This window comes from Colletes gigas, unplaced genomic scaffold (genome assembly GCF_013123115.1).
Source record: "Colletes gigas isolate AHSC1104 unplaced genomic scaffold, ASM1312311v1 Colletes_gigas_Sc00021, whole genome shotgun sequence".
NCBI classification, from domain to species: domain Eukaryota; kingdom Metazoa; phylum Arthropoda; class Insecta; order Hymenoptera; family Colletidae; genus Colletes; species Colletes gigas.
In genome coordinates this window covers 1,249,367-1,276,439 of record NW_025106650.1, presented here as the reverse complement: position 1 = coordinate 1,276,439, position 27,073 = coordinate 1,249,367, and the positions used below count along the sequence as shown (strand labels likewise).

The following is a 27,073-nucleotide window of genomic DNA, read 5'->3' as shown; positions in this document are numbered from 1 at the left end:
TAATCAAACGAACGATGAAAGTCTCGATTCGTTTCGGATCTAAAAATCAACCAAATAGCGTTGCTTTATTTTTGTAATATACGCAGCATCGCAAAAATATCTATGCTCGTTGTTACGCGTTAAATGAAGCGTACAGGGACTCTAATGTGTTAATAATTAATCGAGGTCGCAACGCACGAGATTTAATTGTATCGCGAACAGCCGCTCGATACTCGTCCCGGGGCGAATATCGAGCGATTCGCGGAAGGGTCGATGCAATTTGCGCAACATCGAGTCGTGAATGGTATCTTTTTAGAAAACAAAAGAGCGGTAATTTTCTATCGGTCGAACAACACGCAGAGTGGCCTTTAGAATGCTGCACATAAAGGAAATCGAGGGGGCATCGAAAGTATTCAAAGTTTGTCTTTATTCGTTCGACACGATATAAATTATTGTTATATAAATATATCCGTAACGAGTGGGAATGAGAGTCGAGTATGGGTGGATTAACCCCCTGCCATACAATTACGAATCTGACTCGTTACAAGTTCCTGATGTTTACACAATCATGGGGTACTCACTGATCGTCGAGTCTTATATGGTATAATCAACACATTTTTATATTTATGAGATATTCGTAAAACAAATCTATTCTTTCTCGTGGTCATTCCGTAATTTAAATAAAATTGGATAATGTATGTTTGAAAAATTATTTGGAATGAAATTGTACGTCGAAGGGTTAAATAAAAATTAAACGTTCGAATGTGGCGCCGGCCGGCGGCGCAGCCAATCGTGCGACGGTGCAACTGTGGCCACCTCGCGGCCTTTTTCCGCCATTTCCGTCTATTGTCCGTAGGTTTCTCTGGCGTGCGAACGTGCGCGAGACCTCGAGTGTGTTCTGTCGTCTACGGAGTCGCGATTTCGGTAACGAACGCCCCACCGTACCTTCCATATTCAATGTGTATGGCGATTCAGGTGAGTGATTAAAAAACAACCAGGCCATTTTCGATAAAATGCACCGTACGAACGTGTTTACCGCGACCCGCGAGTGTGTTCGCGTTGGCGAGAAGGGTCGATCGTTGGTTGGATTTGCAGCTGCTGTACGTAACGCGCGCGTGTCCCTCGCCTAGCTGCGGTGCTTCTTCGTGTATATGCCGACATATATGTATTCGTTTTTACGTGTGGTGTGTACGAGAGTGGCATCCGTGCGCGCGGGCGCACGAACGTCCGCCTCTACGCGCACAAATTGCTCGTCCTACGATTTTACACGCATCGAAATACATGTGTGCGCGGACGACGAACTCTGGCGTCCCGTCGAAAGCCGCCGTCGCCGCTGCCGACCTCCTCTGCCCATCGGTTCGAAATAATCCCTCTGCTCGGGACCCTCGCGCGGCCAACAGAGACGTCCTTTCTCGCTATACGCGAGCCTCTTCCTTTTGGAAGCTTCCGCGCTGCCCCGTCCGCATTTCTTCACCATCGACTAAACCCCTCGACCGTTCGAAGGGACGATACGGCATACCACATCCTGCCGGAAGGCTTCACGGTGAAGCGGACCTGCATTCTTTCTCGGACGGTCGTCGTCTTTATGCCAGCGACCCGCGTCGCACGGAGAACGCCACCCGGTCCTTGTTTGATCAGTGAAGTTAAATCATCCTAGATGGACGACCGTCCAGACACGTCCCGTGTGTTATCGGTATATTCGTGGCTCGAAGACCACCACCTAAAACTGTTTCTACAGGTTAATGGCCATGGACGGTCGATACTTGTTAAAGGGCCTTTCACCTTTCAAGCCCCAGAAGAAAGGGCCTCTGTAGTTTCCCTTTGTTGAGTTGTGTGCTGAAGCTTTATTCGTGCGTTCGGGGGAATATAAATAATGTTTAAAGATACGATTCTGTTTTTTTTATGCACGACATTTTTGTTGTATCTGGTCTACGCGAGCATATTTTCGGAAATGGAAAATCTATGATACTCTTGTCCTCTTCGTGTACGATAATCTATAAAATAAAAAATAGTTGTTGGGTGGTTATTTACGACAGTTTATGCATCATCGATGACCTTGCCCTTGAGATATATTATGCAGGGTGGAATCCTGAATAACCTGCACTATGGATCACGTGTGCGCGTCGCTCGTGTTTGCTGAGACATGCTACTATAAAGTATTGCATTTTTCCGTAACATAATTGTAAAATATATTATGCTCGTAGAGATTAGATTACATAGTTTTTTATTTATCTGCTATCATTAATATTACATTTTGTAGACAGTCGCACGCACGGTTGTGCTTCGATAAAACGTATGTGGAGGCTCGAGGCTGTCCAGTACGTTTCAACATGTAGCAATGGCGCGAATTTGGTTTCTAGCACGGAACCAACCGTACAAAAAAATGGTGTCCCGCATTTTGGACTTTTGTTTCTTCGTACACGTTCATCCATTTCCGAGTTATATCACTAGTAGTTCAAAGTTACGGTATAGTGCACCCTTCGTAGACAAAGTTCGCGAAGGGACCTGCGAAGCAATTATCGCATAAAACTTGGCGTATCACGAGCACATGTGTAAGTACGCGTGTTTCGAAGTTATCGCACTGGCCAATCTTGTACATCTACGTCATTCTTGGAAATGTTATACTCGTAATATGATTCACGGTCTGGCGTTATCATCGTGTTAAACAGAACTGCACTCGTTGCGACACTTCCCCGTTTGCTTTTTATTTTAGTTTGCTTTTTTCGATGAAAATATTTGTAACATTTTGAAATTGTCGGAGAAAATACAAAGTCGAGTGCAAGTGCCCTCGTGACACGTGTCAAAATCAAAACGTTCTATAGATTCTCGTTGAATCCCTCTCTGTGTGATCGAATATCGGTAGCTATCTTGAACCGAGGGTAGGTAGAGAAATTTCTCTGGCGACTGGTTGACCTCAAACCGATCGCTCGGAAAGGACAACGAATAGAATACGAACTTTGGAAGCGAGCGTTAATCCTAGAAACACCTGGGGTGGTGGGGGTAAATAATTTAAAAATACAGACGTTTTAATGTTAAGGAGCCTTTCTACTTTGTGGGATTAAAAAAATCGAATTTTTTTTGCGTTTTCTTTTATTTTTTAGTCCTAATATTAAATTGACGTAAAACTTTAAAATTGTTTTTCTCGAAACTACATTTTTCGACACTGCGTAGACAATAACATAAAAGCCATTCAAGATATCAACATCTATGCAGTATCTTTAGAACTAGTCTCTCTATGCATGAATTAAGATAACTGCAATATATGCAATGTTTCTTCTTTTATTAACAAAAAAGCAACCGAATATATGAAAATATTCAGTACCTTTTCGTAAAAAACTACCATTGTGCCATTTTTCGTTTTTTTGAAAAGTTCTTAGTTCATGCGATAACAAAACTTATCTATATTAAAAATATCTTTGGTTTTTGGATTTTTGGTTTAAAAACTGTTGTTCGTTGATCAACAAAAACTGCGTAGTCAATAGATATTATACATTGCAAAAATTCGTAAATATAGTTAAATATATAATAAATATATCCACAATACCTAGAATTAATCGCTCCTTAATAGCCCGTAAAAAAAAATCACAAACATCTTTTTTTCTTGCCTACAAGGTAGAATGGCCCTTAATCCTAGAAGCACCAGGGGTGGTGGGGGTAAATAGTTTTAATGTTAAGGGATACGTTCTTGTTTTGCAACGCGTAAACCAATTTAAATCGTTAAAAAATCGATATTTGCGACTCGCGGGGGAGGTGCAGTGGAACCGATCGGTCGCGCCACCGGTGCAAGCCATATTCGCCGCTTCCGCGATAAAGAAAAATCGAGGAAGAAGCTGGCTTTTCTTCGCTTGTGCGCACTCGACGAACCGGTCAACTGGCCTTTGGCATTCCGAGAGAACACCCTTGGATCGAATTCGCTCGATAAACGTTATTCCCGTTTCCGTAAATTGCCGCCCACGGCGGTCGGTTTTCTCGGAAAAATGCGTGACGTCACTCGCACCCACGATCCGAACATGAAAAAGAGATACAACAAGGGTGGGTCGAGTGTTTCGCGCGCTCCATGTTTCCCACGCAACTGGCCGCCTATTAATTGCTCTCGCAAAAAAGTGTCGCGGAATATTTTTGTAAAGTACAGTAGGATCTCCATTGTTCGATCTAACAGGAAGACAGGACAAGTTTGATTAACTCTTTGCGGTACAGGATTTCAGATAATAAAATAGACCCATGTTGCATAGAAATTTTATTGCGTTTTAAATTAAACGAAATTGGTATATTTTTATTATTAATAAAGGTATAACATAATGTAAAAACATAAAAAAACAGTAATAGTTTAATTAAATTTGTCACGATAAACCTTTGGCTTGCAACAATTGATGAATCTGTATTGGCATGTTGAATGTTGCCAACACAAGTGAATGCAGTTGTAACATTTGTTGAAGATGTTACCAACTGCTTTACGTAAATAAGACGAAATATAAACCCTATGTGCCTGCAGCTATTGCAATATTTCGAGGTGGGACACTTTTAATCCCAGCGTGCCCCAAAGAGTTAAAAGAATTTTTGGATAATAATCTATAATAAACTAGCTTTTGCCCGCGGCTTCGCACAGGAAACCGTTTAGTTCCCTTGGAAATGGATATTGTTTCTCCATTAAACCTTTTAAGCCCCCATTCACCTCTATAGAGTTTTAATTTTATGTCATGTCGCCATCTTACATTTCAAAATTGATACCATTTTCGTAATTAACGTCCTAAAAAACCTTTATAACGATACCCATACTGATATTTAGGCGTATTTACACCATTGCAACGGTTTAGTGATAAGATAATAATTACGTACTTACATGTTAAATTTGAAGTTTCTGGATCCATTTACGGAAATAAGGCAACTTTAATACGAAATAAGTGTATCAGTGAGCATTCAGACCAAGTTTGGAGCAAATCCGACCACAAATAAAGTATTCCTCATACAAACGTTACAACCCCTTTTCACCCCTTCAGAGATTGAATTTTTAAAAAAACCGGAATAAGTGTTCGATTAATTATATCAAAGAGTATTAAGACCAAATATGAAGCAAATTCGACAACGAACAAAATATGTCCTGTACAAACATTGCAACCCCCTTTCACCCCTCCGCGGGTAGAATTTTTTAAAATGCCGAAACAGATGTTTGATTAATTATGTCCAAGAGCATTAAGACCAAGTTTCAAGTAAATCCGACCACAAATAAAATATTCCTCATACAAACATTGCAACCCCTTTCCACCCCCTTAGGGGTTGAATTTCAAAATATCCTTATTTATTTCTTGTATACGACATAGAGAAAGAAAACCTCTGTGCAAAACTTAAGCTTTTTATGTCCAAGGGCTTAGCTTGGGCATTGATGAGTCAGTGAGTCAGGCCTTTCATTTTATATATATATATAAATAAATAAGAATTTGGATAAAATAATATAAATATTAAGGTCCGCTTATTGTAAGAGTCGTAGAATCATTTATGGTTCCGAAGCGCCGGTCACCAATGGCCGTACGCTAATAAAAACTTACGCGAAGGCGCAGTCCCATTAATCGCGGTGTACGTTTCATAAAATTAGATAAAATGGATTAATATCGTGCAACCCGACTCGACGACGCAAATTGTCCGTGTTTCGTGATAGCAACTTATTACTCGCCACGTAAGCAGAAACTGACTTCTTTGTTCGTTCGAAAGGTAGGAATGGGGAGGGGGGTGAGAGACGAGGAAAGAAAGGGACGAATAAAACGGGGTGAAATCGTCGAGTCAATTTGTATCGCGACACTTGATATTTCTATCCTTGGACTCGTCTCGCTCGAAGTTCAGAGAATTTATCCTGCGTCTCCTCGAGTAACATAGAGAAGCATGATTTTTCTGAACAGAAATCTCGTTATCTCCTTGGCGTCTCGCTTTACAAGACCACGTGCGCGTCTAGTTTACGCGGGACATCGGGTTACGCCTTCGTCGTATTTCACCTATGCGAACGCTTATATTAAATTTAGCCGCGTCAACGCGCGAGAAATATCCTATGGTATAAATTACTTTATTCCGAGACAATTTTCCCTTAAAAAGGCACCCGCGACACTCGACGCCCGTAAGCCAATTTAAAGAGATGCGAAAAGAAATACGACGAACATAGTCTGATGCAATAAGTTTCTTTAAAAATTCAATGTTGATCTGCGTACGAGAAGTTTTCTTGAACAACACTTTTATCGGTCGCGTTCCGATAAATGTGACTGTTACATGGCAATACTTTTCTATTGACCTGCATGTTATTGCGTGGCACGCGATCGCGGGTAACAAGGAGCGGCGCATGGTTCTCGTATTAGCTTTGCGTTGTGCGTACAGCCACTCCTCGCTTCCTGTTCCGATCGTTCACCGTTATGCAATGTAATGCAATGTACATAACAGGAAATGGTAAACCAGATCCGATCGTAGGCGTCGATATTGGATGTTGCTATCGCGTAACAACGACACTCGAAATGGATCCACCGGTAGAACAAGACACCGAAATTTGACGTCAGAAGCGACTGATTTAACAAAAAACTCGAGAACGAATTTCATCTCGATCTCTAGCTATTAGCGTATTGCCACGCGCCACCATTACAGTGGCTTCCCTCCGAGCGACCTTCCAACCCGAAAATTAGTCGATTACAGCTGTGATTCGATATTTTATTCCAACGATGGTAAACATGTTAATCAGCTTCGTCGCTGAATGTATCCAGTTAATTGTTCGCGATATAACCATCCTGCAGCAATCGATCTGCAACCTTGACATATTTTTGCCTCTCTTTATGCGTGCTGTTTTTCCAAGGCTGGTTTATCGTGTAAAGTTGACGGCGACAGAGAATCGTACTGGAGCTGCTTTTAAAACATACAGTTTACTGAAATTATTGCTGGTCTTGCTTTCGATTTAAGCGCATTGCGTATTGTTTTCCAAACGCGCTGTAAACAGGATTCGAACGGAATAACAAATTCCGCGCGAAGCACCGTTTAAAGCCCGGTTGTCCGATCTGATTTGCAAGAAGAGGAGTACTGTTTCTGAAAACACGAGCGGAAGTGAAATCGTACACGAGGCGCGCAAGCAAAGCGAAATTGTAACGTACGAGCGTGCAAAACACGCTACCCGTGATCAGTTGTATTCGCGAGCGTGACAACCGCCTATGTACCGACAACAAAGAACAATGGCAGAAGATGAGGAATAAAGCGAACGTTTAGAAAACACTCGCGAAACAATCGGCTGAATGCACGATCGATAGACACCCGTGTCTGTCGCGATCGCATTTATTTTGTGACTCGTTGTCCCGCGAACGTCGCCGTGTTCGAAACAGATAAAAGAGCAAGAAAGAAAGAGACGAAACTGCTATGATAAGAAAAGCCATCGACGGCTCTGGAGATTTCAAACGATCCGTCGAGTGGCCCTTCTCCGTTCAGATACACTGTAAATCCGTCGGAAACTTTCCTTTTGCTTTACGAGCTACGAGCAAGCGACAAGGAAACTCGGTTCGCGGGAGTAAAGGAGCAAAAATTTAATGAAAATTCTCGCTTATTAAGGCAGAACAAAATATACCGCGTGGAGCGCCACCTAGTGCAAACCTCGTTAAATTAAACTATATAACTCCGTTATATAAGCGAATTATAACGACGCCCGGCACGATTTAATCAACAAACAAATAGTACCGGAGTTATTACAATTTTAAGTGTCCGATTTTAAGCGAGCGTTTCGGTAAAACGCAGAAGTTACCAGGCGTGCCCTCGTTTTACGTTTTCATGAAGCGACGACGCCGAGCGTGGTTCTCGGAATTGAGCTTTTTTGTCGCGTGCCGGGACAGAGTTGTCGCCTCTTCGGTTTCGATCCAGTATTCGACGCTTCTCTATGGAGAAAACAGAGTATAAAAACGACATAACCAGTACTTACATACAGAGTGTTCGGCGACTACTGGGAAAAATTTCAATACAGGATTCTAAAGGCCAAAATAAGATGAAAATCAAGAATACCAATTTCTTTGCGCGCAAGTTTCGCCCGTGTTGAATTTTTTTCTCGAAAATACGCAGGATTTCAGGGGTATGTCTATTCACCAAAAATGATTGTAATTGACCCCCGCAACCGAAAATAATTTTTCCAGAACGATTTGAAATTTTTTTCCCGTCGAGAAATTTCACACCTTCTCGAATTTTTTTCTCGTAAGTGTGTACAATTTTATGGATATGTGTAATGACAAAAAATGATTGTAATTGATCCCCCTAGTTAAAAATAATTTTTTCAGAAAGATTTGAAATTTTTGAATTTAATTTTTTAATAACTTTTTAACGAAGCCTCCATCAACAAATTGGTATTCTTGATTTTCGTCTTATTTTGGCCTCTAGAATCCCCCATTAAAATTTGTTCCAGGGGTGGTCGAACACCCTGTATATGCATGCGATTCGGCCATGCGCGTACGTAACACGAGAAGCAAAGGGATTGTCCGTCTATCTCGAACTGGAGATTATTCCCCGAAGCGTTTCTTTTTACTACGTCCACGTGTGAGACCAAGTTACTATCTCGGCTAGACGGGGCTACGATTTTAGCCGCCCATCGAAATCGCGGATGATTCAGCATCTCTTCTTCTCACTTCGTAACTTCGACCAGCGGTTCTTGACACTTTGATAATTTTTAGGTTAGGGAAACGACGTGCGTTTCTATGTTCTTCCTTGTCTTGCAATTGAGAGCAACGAAGACCAGATCAAATATTTTAATGACATTTTAGTATAACTTTCGAACCATTAAAGATATCAAAGTGCGGTTTGCAAAGAATATTTTGTAATTACTTCTCATTCTTTGGTGAAACGTTACTAAAATCTTCGATCCAGCCCACTGTACGGCGTTCTTACGTCTGTCTTGGTTGTTTCCAATTGTAAGATAAGGAAAATCATAAAAATGCACGTCGTTTCGACGCTCGTGCGACTCTAACCTTAAAATTCGCGCGCCAAAATGTCGCGACACTTGTCGAACGCGTGAACGGTCAATGTTCGCCCGTTTCGTGGCCCGATCCGAGCATCCCGTCCATGTATTCGATATCGTCGACCCACGACCGGACATTTAGCCCACACTTCAATACGCGGAGCAGGTTTTAGGAAAAGATCGTCGAACAAAGGAACCGCTTGTCGCGGTGAGACGCAACCCGAGCGCGCCTGTAAACTGATCCGCATCAGCCACGGAGGCGAACCACCAACGACCTCGTGGAATACATTTATGTAACAGTGTCGTACTAAAAACACATCTGGAACACGATAATGTTTCTCCGGTGACGGGCTAGACATAGAATCGAAATTACAGGTCGTGATTCTTTAGAACCAGCTTTGGCGGTATTGTTTCCTAAGTAACGATAATCCGCGATTCCAGCTAACGCGTAGCGATTTATTCGTGACTTTTATTCCGTCGAGAAGTTACAATTTTTTCTCTGTTCGATATTCGAAACACATCTCTCCGTCGACGTCGCGGTGTCTCTTTTTTTGTACGCGATCGCGAGACAAAGCGCATCCGCGGTTTGCAAGGGTGGAGGAAGAAACAAAGACCTCTTGAAAAATAGACCGCCACGGCTACTCTCGCTTTCACGCCCGCGCCCTTCTTTCGCTTCTTTTCAATTTACGCGTGTCTCGCGTTGAACGGGGCCATAGCCTGTTGCTCCACGAAGTTTCTTCTTGTGGTCACTTTCTGTCTCTTTGTGTCACGTGTGCAGACATTTCTCCTCGTCTACTGTGCCGATATAGCATCGTTAATTGTCGCTACAAGAATCCTAACCTAAATTACTTGTTTATGTACGCAATCTGTACTTTTATGTATGCGTTGTATCGTCTTGAATCTTCACGTAGCAGCAAATATACGTCGTTCTGTACTAACCCCCGTGCAATGCTAATATATTAAAATCAAAGTTTTTAATTAAATAAAACTATCGTCGATGAACTAAAAACATTTGCAGAAACGTTAAATAATTTTTTCGATTAAAATCGAAACTCTTTTTGAAGTCCCAGAAATCGTATAATTTTTCTTATTTTTTTTTTTTTTAGTTCATCGACAGTGTAATTTCATAAAAATTAAGAAATCAAGTTTTTTTTTGTTTCAGGCATGAATCGGATCCGCTATAGTGTACACAGTTCGATAACCCCGACTGTTACGAAGATTTATGAATAATACTTTCTAATATGAAAAGTTTCGTAGCCATCGTTATTAAAATAATTCGTATAAATTCAAACGAATTGTTTGTAATTCGAATTACGACTTCTGAATTTTTGAATTAGTTTCTAGTCATTTTCTGTCACGCTCGATAGAGAGAATTGTTCAGCGGCGCTGGCCACCCACATAACATTTCGTTTGCGATAGACATGACCGCGTGGATGGTGTTTCACGCGCAAACAGTGCGTTGTTTTCGTCATCCGAAACCACTGGTGTTATGCAAACATCGCGATAAACCCAACAGACATGCCTCTTCCCCTTGATTCGTTGTCGGAACGTGACCTTATCGGCTGGAACTTCTTTGGAATGAAAATCAAGGTCGGTGGGCGGCCATTTTCTTAGCCTTCAATCGACTCCTTCGACCAAAATGCTGGTTAGAGAAAGATAAGGTTCGCTCGTATTCCCACCTCTTCTTTCACCACCTTTTATCATGTTAGAAATCTTAGCAATAAATTGATGAAAATTGTTCAATATTTTCCTCGTTTGTATATCCACCACGTTAGACAACAATGGCGTCATCCCTATATTGTTCTTTACAGTTGTAAAGTTTGATTTAGCAATCGTACAAAGAAACATTTTATACCGTTTTCCGTAAACAAATTTGTTTAGCTTTGATCAACTGTGTTTATACGTATTTAATTGTCGTTCGACTACAAATTCGAAAGCTAGTTAAATAATTGGTCCACTGGCCAGCTATTGAAACAACCCTGGTAATCGAATCACGTACGACTGATACGTTAAAACAATATGGAAACGTTCAGAATTTCCGTGAACATCTGTTGCATATTACGACCACCATACATCGTGTGTATCGACGTGGCGCGAAAATTACCACGTCTGATAATTATCTTCTTCGTTACAGAGTCAGTATTTCGCCCGTTTTTAACGCGTTAAACATTCTGTCGATCTCTGATTTAGATCTGTCTCCGGGGAGCAAATAATACTTTAAAATTCGTACAAAATAAATGTAGGATGTGGTAGAGAGGGGTGACGAAAAGACGGTAATCTAACCACTTAAATGAGGAACAATATTTAATGAGAATAAAATAGGTAATCTGATGGACTTTACACGTGCTTTTTCTTTGACTCCACCTTAGCGACTGACTCGTCGCGGACGAACAGGACGATCGTTCACTGTCCTCACGCACACACACAGCATACGCGCTCCCGCGCGCACCTACTTTGTAACATTCCCTCACTCGGCCTTTCCTGCATTATCTTCGGTCTCCGAAGGCACGCCGTCAATTTCTCTATTACAATCAAACGGTTTCATGTAATCTACGGCGGTACTAGTCATCATAGGTCCTTCACCATCATTCGTTCGCGCTACCTCATATCGATCATTTCGCTTAACTTTCGTTACTTTGTATGGTCCTAAATATTTCTGTTTAATCTTAAGCTTAGGTCCGAATTGCGTTCTTTTAATAAATACTAAATCGCCTTCTTTGTACTGTTTCGCCGGTTTACAGTTTTTATCATATTGTCGCCTATTTTCCTCCTGTACCTTTAACAAATTTTCTTTCGCCAAAACTCTTAAATCATCGCGGTTTTCATTGTACATTTGTATCGCTTCCTGTTCGATAACAGTGATAATTTCGTGATCTTCAATGGTTTTTATTTTTCTTCCAAAAAGGACTTCAAACGGTGTCATGCCTATTGTTCGCTGGTATGTGCTATTTATACATTTTTGAACTCTACCTACATATTTATACCATTGGTCCGGATTATTTAATGACAATTTTGCTAATACAGGTATTATTGTGCGTATAGTGCGCTCTGCCTGTCCGTTCCCGCGAGGAACTCCTGTCGTAATTTCTATTTTTTCTATATCTTCTTCTTCGCAATATTTCTGAAATTCTAGAGACGTGAATGCAGTTCCCTTGTCTGATATGATGCGATCTGGATTGCCGAAAAAATTCTTTGCTGACTATCTAACTTACCAATTGTTTCCTTGCTGCTACCTGTTTTCGTAGGATATAACCATGCAAATTTGGAAAAACCATCTATTACTACCAAAATGTATCTATATGATTTACTTGTCGCCGCCATAGGGCCTACATGATCTATATGATACGTACTTAAAGGCCTATCCCCTTCTGGTATCGGAGTTAACTTACCTTCCTTTTTTCCTAATTTTTTCTCGGATAATATACACGGAATGCAACAACTAACAAATTTTTTCAATTTTTCTTCTAATGTAGGGATATAATATTCTGACTCAACCGCCTCTTTCATTTTTCTTACGCCAAAGTGGCCATTTTCGTGCGTTTTTCTTATTATTTCTGTTTGTAAACAAGAAGGTACCACAATTACATTTTTACCGTTCCTTCGCCTCATCAAAATATCGTTTTCTATTAAATAATCTTCGTACGTTTCGCTTTCTAAAATACGTCTAATTATCTGTAGTCTTTCTTCTTCGGTTTGCTTCTTTTTTATCATCGTGAGCAATTTATTTTCTATCACTAAGACCGGAAATCTACTGAGCGCATCTACGTGCTTAAGTCGCGTTCCTTTTCGATGTTCTATTCTATACTCAAATTCTTCAAGGGTCAATGCCCAACGCGCAATTTTAGGTGACAAATCTCTTTTTGACAGTGTTTTCTTAAATGCTTCGCAATCAGTAACTAATTTAAACGGCACGCCCAAGAGATACACGCGAAATTTCCGTACTGCATTTATCGCCGCTAACACCTCTAATTCATAAGAATGACATTTTCGTTCTGTTTCGGAAGTTTTCTTGCTGTAATAATACACAGGATGAAATGCGTTTTCGTTTGTTATTTTCTGTAGCAAAACTGCGCCGAACCCTTCCTGGCTGGCGTCAGTATGGACCTCTGTTTCTGCGTTTTGATCATAAATTCGTAGCACTGGCTTTGTAGCTAATATAGATTTTAACGCTAAAAATGCTTGCTCTTGTCCTTTCCTCCATATAAATTGCACATCTTGTTTAATTAAATCGGATAGTGGCTTTGCGATTTTGGCATAATTTCTAACGAATTTGCGAAAATATCCCGTTAACCCTAAGAAGCTTTGCATATGTTTTTTATTCTTTGGTTTTGGAAATTTTTCGACTGCCCGAATTTTATTGCTACTTGGATATACGTTTCCGCTTTCGACTTCGTGTCCTAAATATTCTATCCTTAACTGCAAAAATTGACATTTATCCCAGTTAATCGTTAGCCCATTTCTGGCTGCTACTTTTAAAACCTCACCCAACTTCCGAAACGCATCTTCATCATTTTCTCCCGGTATTATTACATCGCCTACATAAGTTAACATTATTTTACGTCGAATTAAATCCTGAAATATCTCATCTATATATCTTAAAAACACAGTTGTGCTAATAGACAACCCAAACGGCGTCCTTAGAAATTCAAATTGTCCGCTATGTGTTACGAACGCAGTATACCTTATACTTTCTTCCGCTACCGGTACGTGCAAAAATCCATTCTTTAAATCAATTGTAGAAAATACGCGCGCCTTTCTTAACTCGTCTATTCTATCCTCGATGAGCGGCATCGGGAAATGATCACGCTCGATTTTCTTATTCAATTCTCTATAATCGATGCAAACTCTATAAAAATTATTCTTTTTCGGAACTATGACTACCGGACTTGCAAATTCGCTCTTACTCGGTCGAATAATTCCCTCTTTTAACCATTCATTTACCTGTTTATCTAATATCGCTTTTTCCTTTGGCGCTAACCGTCGCGGTCTGCAGTTAAGAGGCTTATCATCTTTTAATACAATTTTTGTCGTTACCTTCGTATTTGCCGTTTTCGCTGGCTGATATTCGCTAATTAGCTTGAGTATTTTGTCCTTGTATGCGTCCCTCACATTCACTTCACCTTTTTCGATATACATGATTTCTCGCAATTCTGCAAATGCTTTGTCAACACTACCCGTGGCCGCCTCCTCTTCTACGTTGATGGTCGTTTCTTCGTTTTCCGGACTTTCACTGCTCGCCGGTACATCCTTTGCCGTCGTTATTATCTTCTGGATCTTGATTATTTCACCTTTGTGTATTTGAATATTTACGTTCTTCAGAAAATCCTGCCCCAAAATAACATCGTGCGGAATTGAGTATGTTGGAATAACAAAGAATTTGAGACTATGTGTCTCTCCATCTACCAGTATGTCCGAATCAAAGGCGCCGATGACCTTCGTCGTTGCGTTGCCTGCGCCGGTTATATTCATCGCCGTGGTTTTTAATGCCGGTCTGCCGATATCCCTGTGCTTCGCCTCTCGTACCAATGAGATATCGCTCCCAGAGTCAATTAACGCTTGGCATTTTTTCTCGTTTATTTTTATTGGGTATGTCGATTTAGGATTCGCAATGCAATTTACGTTTGCAGGTTCGGTATTGTTTCCTTCTTTTACCGTGCATTTGTTCGCTATATGCCCAAAATTGTTACATTTAAAACATTTTGGCCCCTTACCTTTATTTGGACAGTTCTTAGCGTCGTGTTCTGGCAATCCACACGTGTTGCAACGAGGCTTCTTTGTTTTAGCGGATGCCTCTTCCTTTTCTTTTACTTCTTCTTTCTTACCATAGTTCAACTTCCTTCCAGCCTTTTCTTTCATTTTATCGTATATTTCTAGATTAGCTTTCAATTCTTTTATCGTACGTGACTGATACAGAATAGCCTTGTTATATTCTCTGTCCTGAATTCCATTAATTATGTACTCGATAAGGGCACCTTCTTCGACGTTACCTTCGCTGGCTATTTCGCGCATCGAATATATATATTGTCGTCCAGTTTCTTGAGGCAATCTTTTCCGTTGATACAGTTCTGAATGTACCACAGCACTGTTTGTCTCCGTTTTAAATTCTTTTTCCAATCGCAATGCGTTCTGCTTAAATCAGCATCTGCAGATCGTTCCATTGCAATAACGTACCCATGTCTTCGAAATCTTGGATCCATTTTTTGATAGGTAACTTATCGTCGCCTGCAAAATACGGTATGGACTCCTCAACATCTTTAATTGTAAAAATACTGGATTGTCCGCTGCACGCTTTTCCCATCGATCTGCCCTTATATTGCTTACTTCCGGTCTTATCAAATTCTTCATCTTCACTTTCTGAGTCTTCCTCAGATTCTTCAGTTTCTTCTTCTATGTCATCCTTGCCTTTCATGTAGTTCTTTAATCTTTCTCTTAAATCTGCTTTTTTACCTGTCGCTTCCAGTCTCAGTTCGCTCAACCTTTTGCGTAGCTCACTGATTTTCATTTTGTCGATTTCTTTGCCTTTTGATTTCTCTTCTTTCTGCGTCGCAATCTCGCTGGCCATTACGGTTTCTTCGCTGCCGTTATTTCCGTCGTCCGTTTTATCCATTTCCTTCTATTTTTTCACTCACAAGTCACTTTTACTTTCTGTTTTTTTTCGATTCGCTCACACCACTGATTCGCCACTAAGCTTACTTTATCACTTTATCACTTTATGCCTTTGTGGTTACTTCGTAGTACGACCGCTCGAACTTTTCCACTTTTAACCCGTTTTCTCGACTATCCTCTCGGCGGACGAGCCCCCATTTGTAGGATGTGGTAGAGAGGGGTGACGAAAAGACGGTAATCTAACCACTTAAATGAGGAACAATATTTAATGAGAATAAAATAGGTAATCTGATGGACTTTACACGTGCTTTTTCTTTGACTCCACCTTAGCGACTGACTCGTCGCAGACGAACAGGACGATCGTCCACTGTCCTCACGCACACACACAGCATACGCGCTCCCGCGCGCACCTACTTTGTAACATTCCCTCATAAAGGTTATTCTATTTCTACAAGCACACCAAGGAGTCGAATAGGTTTCCGCATAAACTTTGCAACACCACAAAGCCCTATTACGAAGCTTAAAGATTATCTCAAATATTTGTCCATACGTCGACCGTGTCCGTTGCATAGGCAAAATGCAAAGCGACTGCAAATACCATGTCTAAATAAAAATTTACCAATCGTCGAGTATACCTTCATTGGTGACGCATCGAATGTTAAGCTCAACAGGTTGAATCTGAATAGCAAATACACGCGTGCCTTTCCTTCTTCCTCGTCACGTGCTACATAAATTCTTGAATTTATATCCGAGTGTAACGAAAGATTTTTCGTGGTTCGTAAAGCAGAGTTTGTACTAAGACGAGTTGTATATTTACCGAGCAAATTTTGCTGGTTTTAATTTCTATGTAACGTTATTAAAAACTATTTTTTTTCTAATTAAATACTTTACACTACAATAGTCCACATAAGACTATCAACATAAACGGTCTTAAATACGTATATCCTTCGAAAATTAACTCTTATTTAGCACCCGTTGTGTTATCTTTGATTAGAGCTTCCATACGGTTAGTATAAATAAGCGTATTGTGTGTATTTGCAAGCGAATTATGCAGTGTGACGCAAAGATCTGTCGGCTGGCAACGTATTAAGTATTGTATATAAAGTGTTAATCACTTGCTGTTCCACTATGTGAAAATTCTCGTACGAGAACGCTTTTGTCTTGCAAATAGTTCGCGCAACGAAGGTTCTACTATACTTTTAATCGAGTAACGGCCAACACTGGCCCGATCTTGTCACGCTTTCCCGCTAATTTCTTCTTGCATCGTGTACTTGCGTTCGAAGAGGCTGCCCGCGAGCCCGATCCACGAATATCTTGTACGCGAATTAAATTTAGACAGTAATCACGGCCACGCACGACAAGATAGACAGTGTCGCGTCGCGATTACACGGAAATAACGTATCCAGAAGGCCGTCGTTTATAATTAACTTGATCGATACACGTGTAGACGTTACGTTGCTCGTACGGCTGCAGAGAAAAGAGCCGAAGAGCCGTATTATCGGGCGAGATGCAAAGAGTACGAAGAAGCAACCCACTGCTTAGCGATCGATTAATTAACGGGCTGTCCTACCCTGTTTCTCTCAGAGAGAATCGATAATGTCTGGGACTTATGAACGGGCGCCAGCAGCGTTCTCGTCGCGGCCCGAGATCGCCTCGCGTATTTCCCGTGAAATTCGCGCGATGATTTCGAAACCTGTTGAACGGGTTTCTTATTTTTAACTGGCTTCGCTCGCCTCGTTTAATAACATACGGAGAGACGAGTATGTACATCGTTCCTTCTCCTCTCCGCCCTGATTTTCTGAAGTCCCGACCGCCGTAGAGTTCGTAAATCGAGAAACGTTGTTAACCTATCGCGTGCCGAGCTCTTTTAGTTTCTTCGAAAGCCGCCAGGGTCCATGCGACTCCCGACGACTTTTTGCTCGCTCGTCTCGTGTAAAATGATACGAAAGATCATATTACAAGATAATCGTTCCTTGGAAACGAATCGAGCACCAACACACGAGTACCATCTGCCTTGTTCCCGACAATGTCATCGACATTTATTTAGTTTGTCGGGCACAGAAAATTAAGGGGACTCCTTGGAGAATTTATTTACAGAGATTTTTATTTTGTTGGAAAGAGTGTGCATCGTAGATCGTTTGAAAAATTATCGAAGTTTAAATTAATTTCTGTATCGACTGTGGCACGTCGGAGGCTGTTAGCATCGATCGTCTTAAAGGTGTCAACCCTTTTAGAAGACTCGTATCGTAGCAACGAAAGATCGTTTACGGACCCGACATTTTAACGCGTACTCTGTTTACGTCGGTGTTGACAGTTTTGCGTGATCGTACGATAAACATGCGTTCGCGAATAAAAATGGCGGTAACGGTGGCCGATTTTTGTATTTCGAAAATTGAATCACGTTTTAGTTGCGCGTACATAAAGAATTAATTCTCTGATTCCAGGTAAGCGACTGCTTGAAGTTACGGATGTTTAACACGTTTCCAGCCAGACATGTAAAAACCCGTGTCTCGCGGTTCTTAAGGTCCAGGACACGCAAAACTGTGTGGCACGCCAGGTAAACAGAAATTTATTTGTAAAGAGGATTGGTGACTGTCAAATGTTTGTTCCTTTATTTTTGTTCTGTTGAAATCGAGCCGTCGTTGATCGTATCGGGGAATCGGTTTTGCACGAAAGTCACGAGAATTGTTCGCCCCTGGTTCGATGAAAAAGATATTCGACGCCAGACGGGTGGACGACCGATGTCACTGACCTTGCTTAACGATCGTCGATGTCTGCGGGACTCCCGTCAAGTTCGATTCTCGAGGGGAGAACGTAATGCTGTTAGCAGCCGAATTTGGGGAGGGTTAATTCCGTTTCAGAGTATAATGGATAGTGAAACAAGTATGTACCCTGAAGCTTGAAAACGTATTTCATTCGTAACTGATATATCCTGCCAGTAATATCAATGTTAAGGGCCTATTTAGTACCGTTAGATTCACTCAACGATAGCAGTGGGCGTGGCTTTTTCGCTATTTCAGAGATTAGGGCCCCATCGATGAGTGATGCAATCTAGGGAGACATCATTCTACAGCCATTTTCCATAGCAGATGAAAGATAATTGTTGATATAAGAGTCTATTAATATTTATTTATTTACGAATAATTAGGAAAATTAAAATGAGTCCAATCAAAATCATTGCTAGTGAAACTCGATCGATTCATGTCGTGTTTGGGCTCATTTTCATCGCGAGAACTCCACAGATCCATCGATGCTATAATCATAGTGATACAGTGAAAAATTTTAATTTTTATAATTGGATGATGCTTCGTACTTGGCGGCGCGTCCCTTTGAGGTGCTCAAGCGACTATTTCTTCCTCGTTACTTCCAACGTGACGCTTTAATTTTTAAAAATATCTACCAATCCTGGTATTCCCCACTTTTCTTATCAAGGGGACTTCAGACGGTCCGTTCAGTTCTTTGTAAGTGTCGCTCGCAGCAGTCAGCTGGCGCTTTCGGTGTTTCGCGTGCACGAACGCTTTGATTCTTGCAGTTCTCGGAAAGGGTCTCGGGGATCGCGTCGCGCTCGTGAAAGTTTTAATTTCCGTGTAATTTATCTCCCTTTGTCTGTGCCGCGTTACCGCGAATTCCCGTGTCCCGCGACCGTTTATTCCTGGACGCGTCACCCCGGGGAGTTGTTTCTCCTCTTCGACGACGGTTCTTGCCCGTTATCGGCTGCGATCCCTCGTTCGAGGTTACCTCTTATCGTCGTTCGCCGAATAACCCACTGTCCTACTTGGGATATCGATTTTACGAGCACCTGAGCACCCGCTGTGCCGTGACTTCTTTCGTTCTAATGGCTCTCGAACGGACGGGAACCGTACACGAACAAAATCGTTCGATTCGTTTGGCCCGAACACGCGAAACGTAAAGCGTCCGCCATTAAAGTTTACAGCTCCCCCCTTCGGCTCTTTATTAATTTTTGTTGTCTAGAAACTTAAATACTTTTCCCTGTCTATTTATTTCATACACTTTTCCCGATCGAAATTTTTAAAAAATTCTTCGGTCGTTAACGTCGTTAATTTACAAGCTCAGTAATTTTCATTAGCTTTTTTTAACTGAAAGAATGTTTTAAAAATTATGAAACTTCGGAGATCAAGGGCCGGACAAAGAGTTTCGAACGACACGGTTGGAAGTAGCCTTGGAAGTTTCGCTCGAGCAACGAAATTATTCCGAGGGTTTCGCGTCGTTGTGGACACGGCCTAATGGCCGCGGTTCGTCGGCCTGTGCCTCGTTCAATCGCCCGACCGTTTGTCGTCTGGAAACGCTAGGGGCGTGAGAGCATTCTGGTCGCGGTGGGTGAGGAACAGAGGGTGAAAAAATGGGGTTGGTGGCCAAACTTGGTTCCCCTTCGTCCGTTCAATGCACGTCCCCACCACCTAGGCGTTCCTCTGCTCGCTGTACGCGCCGTTCCACCCCCACTCTGGCCGCCCACCGCCACTCGATGACGTCTCGAGCCTCGTCGACGTCATCGTTTCGACGTCTCCGATCCACGCCCACTCACAGTCGCGATAGAGTCGCTTTACGAGGTGACGTCATACGAGCTTTCGCTGCGATCGATCGCTAGGATTTCAACGTTGTTACGGTTCATCAATTACCAACTATCGAAACGATTAGTCTCGTTTTTGGTATTTTTTGAAACTTTTTCTATCCGGTTGTTTCGAAGCAAAAATTTCTCAAACGTGAATTACATGAGTCTCTCTAAAGTAATTTTTATCCTGAGCGTACTGTAATTAACATATCAGCGAGCTGTTTCCGGTGATTGACTCATGCGTGCCTAATTGCTACGAACCGTCACGTTATGTTTCAACGTCTACGATTCAAATCACCGAGTCTGATAACGCATATTAATTCAAGGGATACACTTGGAATTGTTAATTCTCGGTAATAAAAGGCTTTCATACTGTAACTACCAACGAAAAGATTTACGCGGGTAGATTCTAATTTCATTTTACTGTTCTTTTGTTCGCCCTTTGGCGATCAAAGTTGAAAGTGGCGAGGGACTGGTAACGAGGGTTAAGTAAATCGCCTTGTAAGTCACAGCAAGCGGGCCGTAAAAATCACGTTCGCGACGGATTCAAACGCGACTCGCGCACATAACGAGTAGCAGGAATTCATTAGACTTGCGCGACACATACATCGATCTCGCGAAACCATGCAATCTTATGCAATACTATGCAATAGTGTGCAATCCTTAGAGGATCGCTCGTTTGCAGTTATTACTAGTTCTTGTCGAATTAATTGCTCGTCGATAAAAATATCGAATTTTATTTTTTCTTTTCAAAAATTCAGAACCTCGATTACTGCAGGAAATCTGGGTAGAATTCGGGCTTGATAATCGAGTCAACCGACCCAACCAGCATCTATCCCCACTCTCACGCCCGTTTCTACTTGTTGCTTAGCGACCAATCCCCTCCACTCGTCGACACCCGCGCAACGAACGAGGACCTCGCACAGTAATCGAGGTTCTATCGTATTTGGAAGTTTAGAAAAGCGTAAAAAAATTTGCTCGACTTAAATTCGACGCTACGACTGACGTCTTGCGGTTATCGCCCACTTGACACGTTCGTCACCACGCGTCGCTTGTACGTATGACTCGCCGTTTCTCGTGAGAGATCAACGTCACGTACTTGCGTCAGCGATGATTTTTCAGTTTTATACCCACACAAATGATATCTGTTTTTCCAAGCTGTTTGAAAGACATGCTCAAATAAAAGTGTGAGAAGAATTTTGAAATGTATGCTACGATATTTGTTGGATTTTTCTACGTTCGAAATTGTATCCCCCACCTTTGTTTTTTTGTTTAGGGGTCCCGTACCCCCACTTTAGGGAACGCCGAGTCAAGGCAGCGATCGAAAGCGAGTTTCGAGAATTCTTTCGAAAACGTCGGTCGGAAAAAGTGAAGCAGTTATTGCTAAAATTAGGCGGTTCACCTTGGATACGTGTCTGGTCGAGCTGAGATAAACGACGTCCTTGAGAAAATTCTATTCAAAAGCGACCTTTCTGCGCCGCGTTTTTACCGAAATAACGAATTTAGCCCCGTGTAAACGGGACCTTAGCCGGACCAAACCGAATCGTTGGGTTGTGACGGGTTACCGTGTATCGGAGATTTATAAATAGTGCTTTGGAAAGGATTAGAGGAGCCAGCCGATGCGTGAAAACAGCCGCGAAAAATGGAGGAGGTCGAGAGCTTTTTTTTTGCATACAAATTTACCAGGCGATAAGTATTTGCAAGTATTTCAGGCCATCTACGTTGCTGTTCAAAAATTTACATAGTTCATAAATTATATTCAAAATTTTCAAAATTTCGAAAGGTACGTTCTAATTTGAAGATTTTAATATAATTGTGGTTTGAAAACCGTTCTTGAAAATACCGTAGTACCATTTCGTTCGAATTATCACAGTTTATCGTAGCACGAATATTATCCTAGTTTTGTCCTCATGTTGGACAGCGTAATTGCTTTGAATCTTCCAAAGAGTTCAAGGTGCCTTCGCGAAGTCGGGGAAAAAATCGTCGCCGCATTCGCGTATCGATTAATGAGTAGAAGAAACGTTATTCTAAGAAACCATTATACCCTTGAACCAGTGCCATCCTGCTGCGGTGCACTTGAAATTTCAAGGACGTAACGCCCGGTCGGTTGAGAAGAGTGTCGTGAGATCGTAGCTCGTCCAATAGATGGCTTTCGTTCTCGTACAATTTCTCGAAATTGGTCTTCGTTTATATTCCTTTGCTTCTCGCTTCGTGGAAATAAAATATCGACTGATTTTAATCAAAAATAATAATTCTATAAATATTACTTTCACGAATATGCTAATTTTCTTCCAATTTTATTTTAATATGCCCATCTCCAGTGATTGGGCAGGTGTGTAATTAATAATCATGGGATATTTTTACGGCTGCATTTATTTTATTTATAATTAATTTTTATCCTTCGTTTGTATATTTTGAAACGTTGAAACGCGACTAAGAAAATAGAGTTGTCTATTGTAGATTAGGGCTGTCGAGTCGAGACTCTCGACGTTCTTTGTTGTTCCGTGTGGAAACAGTACCGCGAACGGAAGTACGTTGTTTCGCGTGTTTTTCTCAATTTATGGTAATGCAATGTTGCTCGATAGCGTAAAGTAATCGATCTCTAAATCAACATTCTCTGAGAATGACTACCTTGGCCGATATATTGGTCACTATTACGAAACGCCAGCTGATCGTAACGCGCAAGAACGTTTCAAGTGCATACCAGAAACTCCGTGCTCCCGTGGCATTGATTCATCGTTCCAGCCAAGTGGCCGCGCCAGTTCGTGTAATTAATATTTTCTTCGTCATTCGTCTCACGCTCCTGTGTCAGCTGTTACGAGGCTTCACGTTTTCTCGGCTTTCACGAACCTGTATTTAATACCTGCATTTACGCCCAATCCTCCCGTTCTCCTTGGATCTGTACGACACGAAATAAAATTTAAACTTTGCTTCGTGTTCTTAACCCTTTTAGCACCTTGCAATTCTTCTATGTAACCTTTAGAAATACCTTGGCAAATATATATTTCCCGAGACATTTATTTACATTTATCTTTCACAAAAATAATTTCCCAACACCAAGCTCCACCTTTGACCAAAGTCGGAATTGTTCTTTGTCGCTAACTGGAGTTTTTCTTTTTGTTTCAGGTATGTCACCAAAATTTAACATAGTCGAATCCACAACTAATTGCCAAAGAAATGTCTCGTCGCAGGTATTTATCATAATTATTGTTAATGAGGAAGTATTATTCGTTATTATCCATTGTGTATGGAGACTAGTATCGGATACTAGTTTATCATTTAAGAGTGTAATTAGAGAAACGGGTGATTAGCTGGTAAAACGAGCAACTAAGTTTTAGACATGCATATGGATTTTAAAATCCAACATATTTGAAAGAGTATTTCATTATTTCAAAATTATTTGTTTAAATCCTAATTTTACTCTTTTACTTCTACAAAACAGTAACATCCACCGTAAAGTTTCCATTCTCTTTCAATTACGATTTCTCTATTATCCTACAGTCCTCTTATAGCATCGGAACTTTTATGCTCCCATTCTGCCATCTATAGTTATCCGTCGCATCAACGTGTGATGAATGTTACTGTACGAAGTGAGTTGTGCAGTTCGGTCGAATTACGTCTCTCTTATAGCTGACAATAGGAAAAACTAGTACAAGATGGAATTGAATCGTTTAGTACAACATTGTTTCTATAAAAGAGAGCGTGTCTTTGCACGAGTCAGGTAAATAATTTTCGAATTTTAGTCGGGAGCGTTCAAATTTCCCGGGGGAAAAATTTGCAGGTTAGGACGACACGCTCGAGACGTAGAAATTTTTCCGTAAATCCCACCGACCCGGTTAGAATTTTATCGCAGTTCGTTCGCGAAAGGAAATCACTTTTCTTCGAGTTTTGAGGTCTGAACTTTATCGAGCCTCGCGCGAACGATGAAAGTAGTTCAATCGATCTGCCCCGGGAGGTGGCGGAGCCAAGATGTTGAGAAGTTGTCGAAGGTGAAAGTCTCCGGTGGATATTCGGGAATTCTTCGCATGTGCATTTCAATCGAGCCGGTCGAATATCATCTCGAACGTTTTATGGAAACTACACGCTGAATATCGTGCAACCATAGTCCGGAATACTGTTGAGAATTTTAAATATAAAAGGGTCTGAAAAACTATCGAGATTATACAGTGTATTCGGCCATCCGTGGGAAAAATTTTAATGGGAGATTCTGGAGGCCAAAATAAGACAAAAATCAAGAATACCAATTTGTTGATGGAGGCTTCGTTAAAAAGTTATTAACAATTAAATTCAAAAATTTCAAATCGTTCTGGAAAAATTATTTTCGGTTGCGGGGGTCAATTACAATCATTTTTGGTGAATACACATACCTCCGAAATCCTACCCACTTTCGAGAAAAAAATTCAGGTAGATGGCTAAATTTTTCGACAAAAAAAAATTTTTCAAATCGTTCTAAAAAAATTATTTTTGGTTTCGGGGGTCAATTACAATCATTTTTGGTCATTACACATATTCCCGAAATTCTACCCACTTTCGAAAAAAAAATTCAGGAAGGTGGACAAATTTTATGGCAAAATTAAAAAATTTCAAATTGTATTAAAAAAATTATTTTTACCTGTGGGGGTCAACTACAATCATTTTTGGTCAATATACATACCCCCGGAATCCTACGCAATTTCGAGAAAAAAATTCGAGTAGGTGGACAAATTTTTCGACAAACTTGAAAAATTTCAAATCGTGCTAAAAAAATTATTTTTGTTTGCGGGAGCTAATTAGAATCATTTTTGGTGAATAGACATACCCCCGAAATCTTGCGCATTTTCGAGAAAAAAATTCAGTACGTGCGGAACTTTAAACCTTAATAACTTTTTAACAAAGCCTCCATCAAGAAATTGGTATTCTTGATTTTCGTCTTATTTTGGCCTCTGGAATCCCCCATTAAAATTTTTCCCAAGGTTGGCCGAGCCCCTGTATAATTTTCAACAAGCAATCAACATTTCCCAAAGGATTTGGTAACGATTGGCCTTACACGATCGACGAAGTGTCGCGATATTATCGCTACATCGTTATCGATTGTCGCTTAATCGAAGTACGAGCGATTTGTTTATCGGTATTTCGGATTATCTCGTCACCGTAAGGAACGATAATTGTGCGAGAGACCATAAGTGGCGAGATAGCGGTGATCGTTCAGTGATAGCGATCGATTATTTTATCGTAACATCCGTTTTGTTGTACGTAATTATGCAAGGAAGGTCGGACGGTTTTTACGTTAAGAACGCCGTCGCGTTTGATTTCGTCGAGTCACGGCACGATCGCTACAATTTTGTATAATTTTGTGCACGGTCGCATTGCAGTTGCTTAAATCGCAGGTCATTTTGCGTCGAACGTTACCACAACATTAAAAACAGAAGAAAATAAAGAAACAATATCCACGGTCGTTTGGATACTGTTATTTTTTATCTTTTTTTATCGCGACAAGGCAAGACTGTAATACTTATAGTCTGGTGGAAGATAACTGGGCGCGCAGAGAGGTTAGGTTTGATTTGGTTTGACAAGAAATAAAATACAGAATGATGACTGGTCGATCGATTAGTTTCGATGGTCATCCGTTATTCGATTAAAGTCTCTCCGATTGTTACTTAAATTTTGATACGTGTCCCGAAGTCGTGTCTCCCGGTGGGATTAGGGTTAAGCACGTTTAAAAATTAAACCTAGGAGACGCTCCCGGGTCGAAACGTTTAAATATGCGTTCGCGCGCCAGCCAGATTAAATTACCAATTACTCGAAAAAAGGTAACATGATCCTCGAGCGATATCGATCTAAAACTCACGGCGCGTGTATCACGCGCAATACTGGAATAAAATCTGACATTGTGAAAAGGTTGAAATCCATCCAGAATCGAATTACGGTGCACGGGGTTGGAAAATCTGGCATAAACGGCTCCCAAACGATAAGGGGCCAGGGAATTATCGGAGTCAGTCGATTATGTGCCCGTTGATCGAGAAGTCGACACCTGGAAAACGCGATCGCGCGTACGGCTTCTACGCTTTTATAACGCTTCGTTGTTGCATTCCTTCGCGTTCCACATACGACGGCTCGTGTTTACGTAGGAACGCGTAATAGACGGAAAAACGTAGGGGGCGCATTTTAACGCGTATCTAACTCGAAATATTTTTATCAACCGTGAAATACAGCCGTTGGTTTTTGTTTGTTTTTTTTAACGTAATATTTTCGATAGAATTTAAAAATAATTTGAATGACTCTTTTCTACCTTCAAAATGTCAATGCAGAAAAATATTTTACATCGTATTCTATATCGTGCGTGGGGGATGAACACGGTCATGTTTGAAATAAGGTCATTTGAAATACTATTACGTGCAAAAGGTTATCCTGTTCCACGATTACTTCATTGTCGGAATACATTTACGTTATCTCGTCTCGTGAAACAATTTTTGATATTTAATCATTCCCCGTTTGTAATAATGAAATACTCTTGTAGCTAATCGAGGTATTTCGTAAACGTGCTGATACGTAATCTTTCTAGAAACGAAAGTATTAATCTCTTTGCGTCATTGTAACGAGGAAATGACGAGGAAAGAGAAACGAGAAATTACTATATAACAAATATACGTTGTACATTGTTAATAACATCAAGTACGCAGTGTGATGATAAATTGTATGCATAAATCACAAACATACGGCGGGTTTGGTAGATTTGCATGCAAGCTTTGTGTCTAAAAATAAGGCAAAGAACGCTTCGTCAAAACGTTCACTTTTTATTTACAAACGACGAAGTAACACTTTTAGATAAGATGATTAAATGTTTATTTATTACGCAAACGGTGGCAGCCTTTGTGCGTTTATAGTGTCGAGCAGTATTACCTCATATTACGTCATAATTTTGATTTGGCTCAAATTAAAATTTTCTTTAGAAACGCTTGAAAATTAAAACGTTCCGTCAAACCTACGCT

The 27,073-nt window shown here is 40.9% G+C and overlaps 1 protein-coding gene across 2 annotated transcripts in view; it reads left to right on the top strand.

Moving 5' to 3' along the window:
- The first annotated feature begins 831 nt into the window (after positions 1–831).
- LOC122401062 (protein tyrosine phosphatase type IVA 1) overlaps positions 832–27,073 on the top strand; it is a 51,391-nt gene continuing 25,149 nt past the window's right edge. Inside the window, exons 1-2 of one of the 2 annotated variants that reach the window (XM_043402982.1) lie at positions 832–954; positions 17,980–18,092. The gene's annotated coding sequence lies outside the window, so the exon portion shown is untranslated. The remainder of the gene's footprint in view (positions 955–17,979; positions 18,093–27,073) is intronic. The other variant, XM_043402986.1, reaches the window with a different exon arrangement.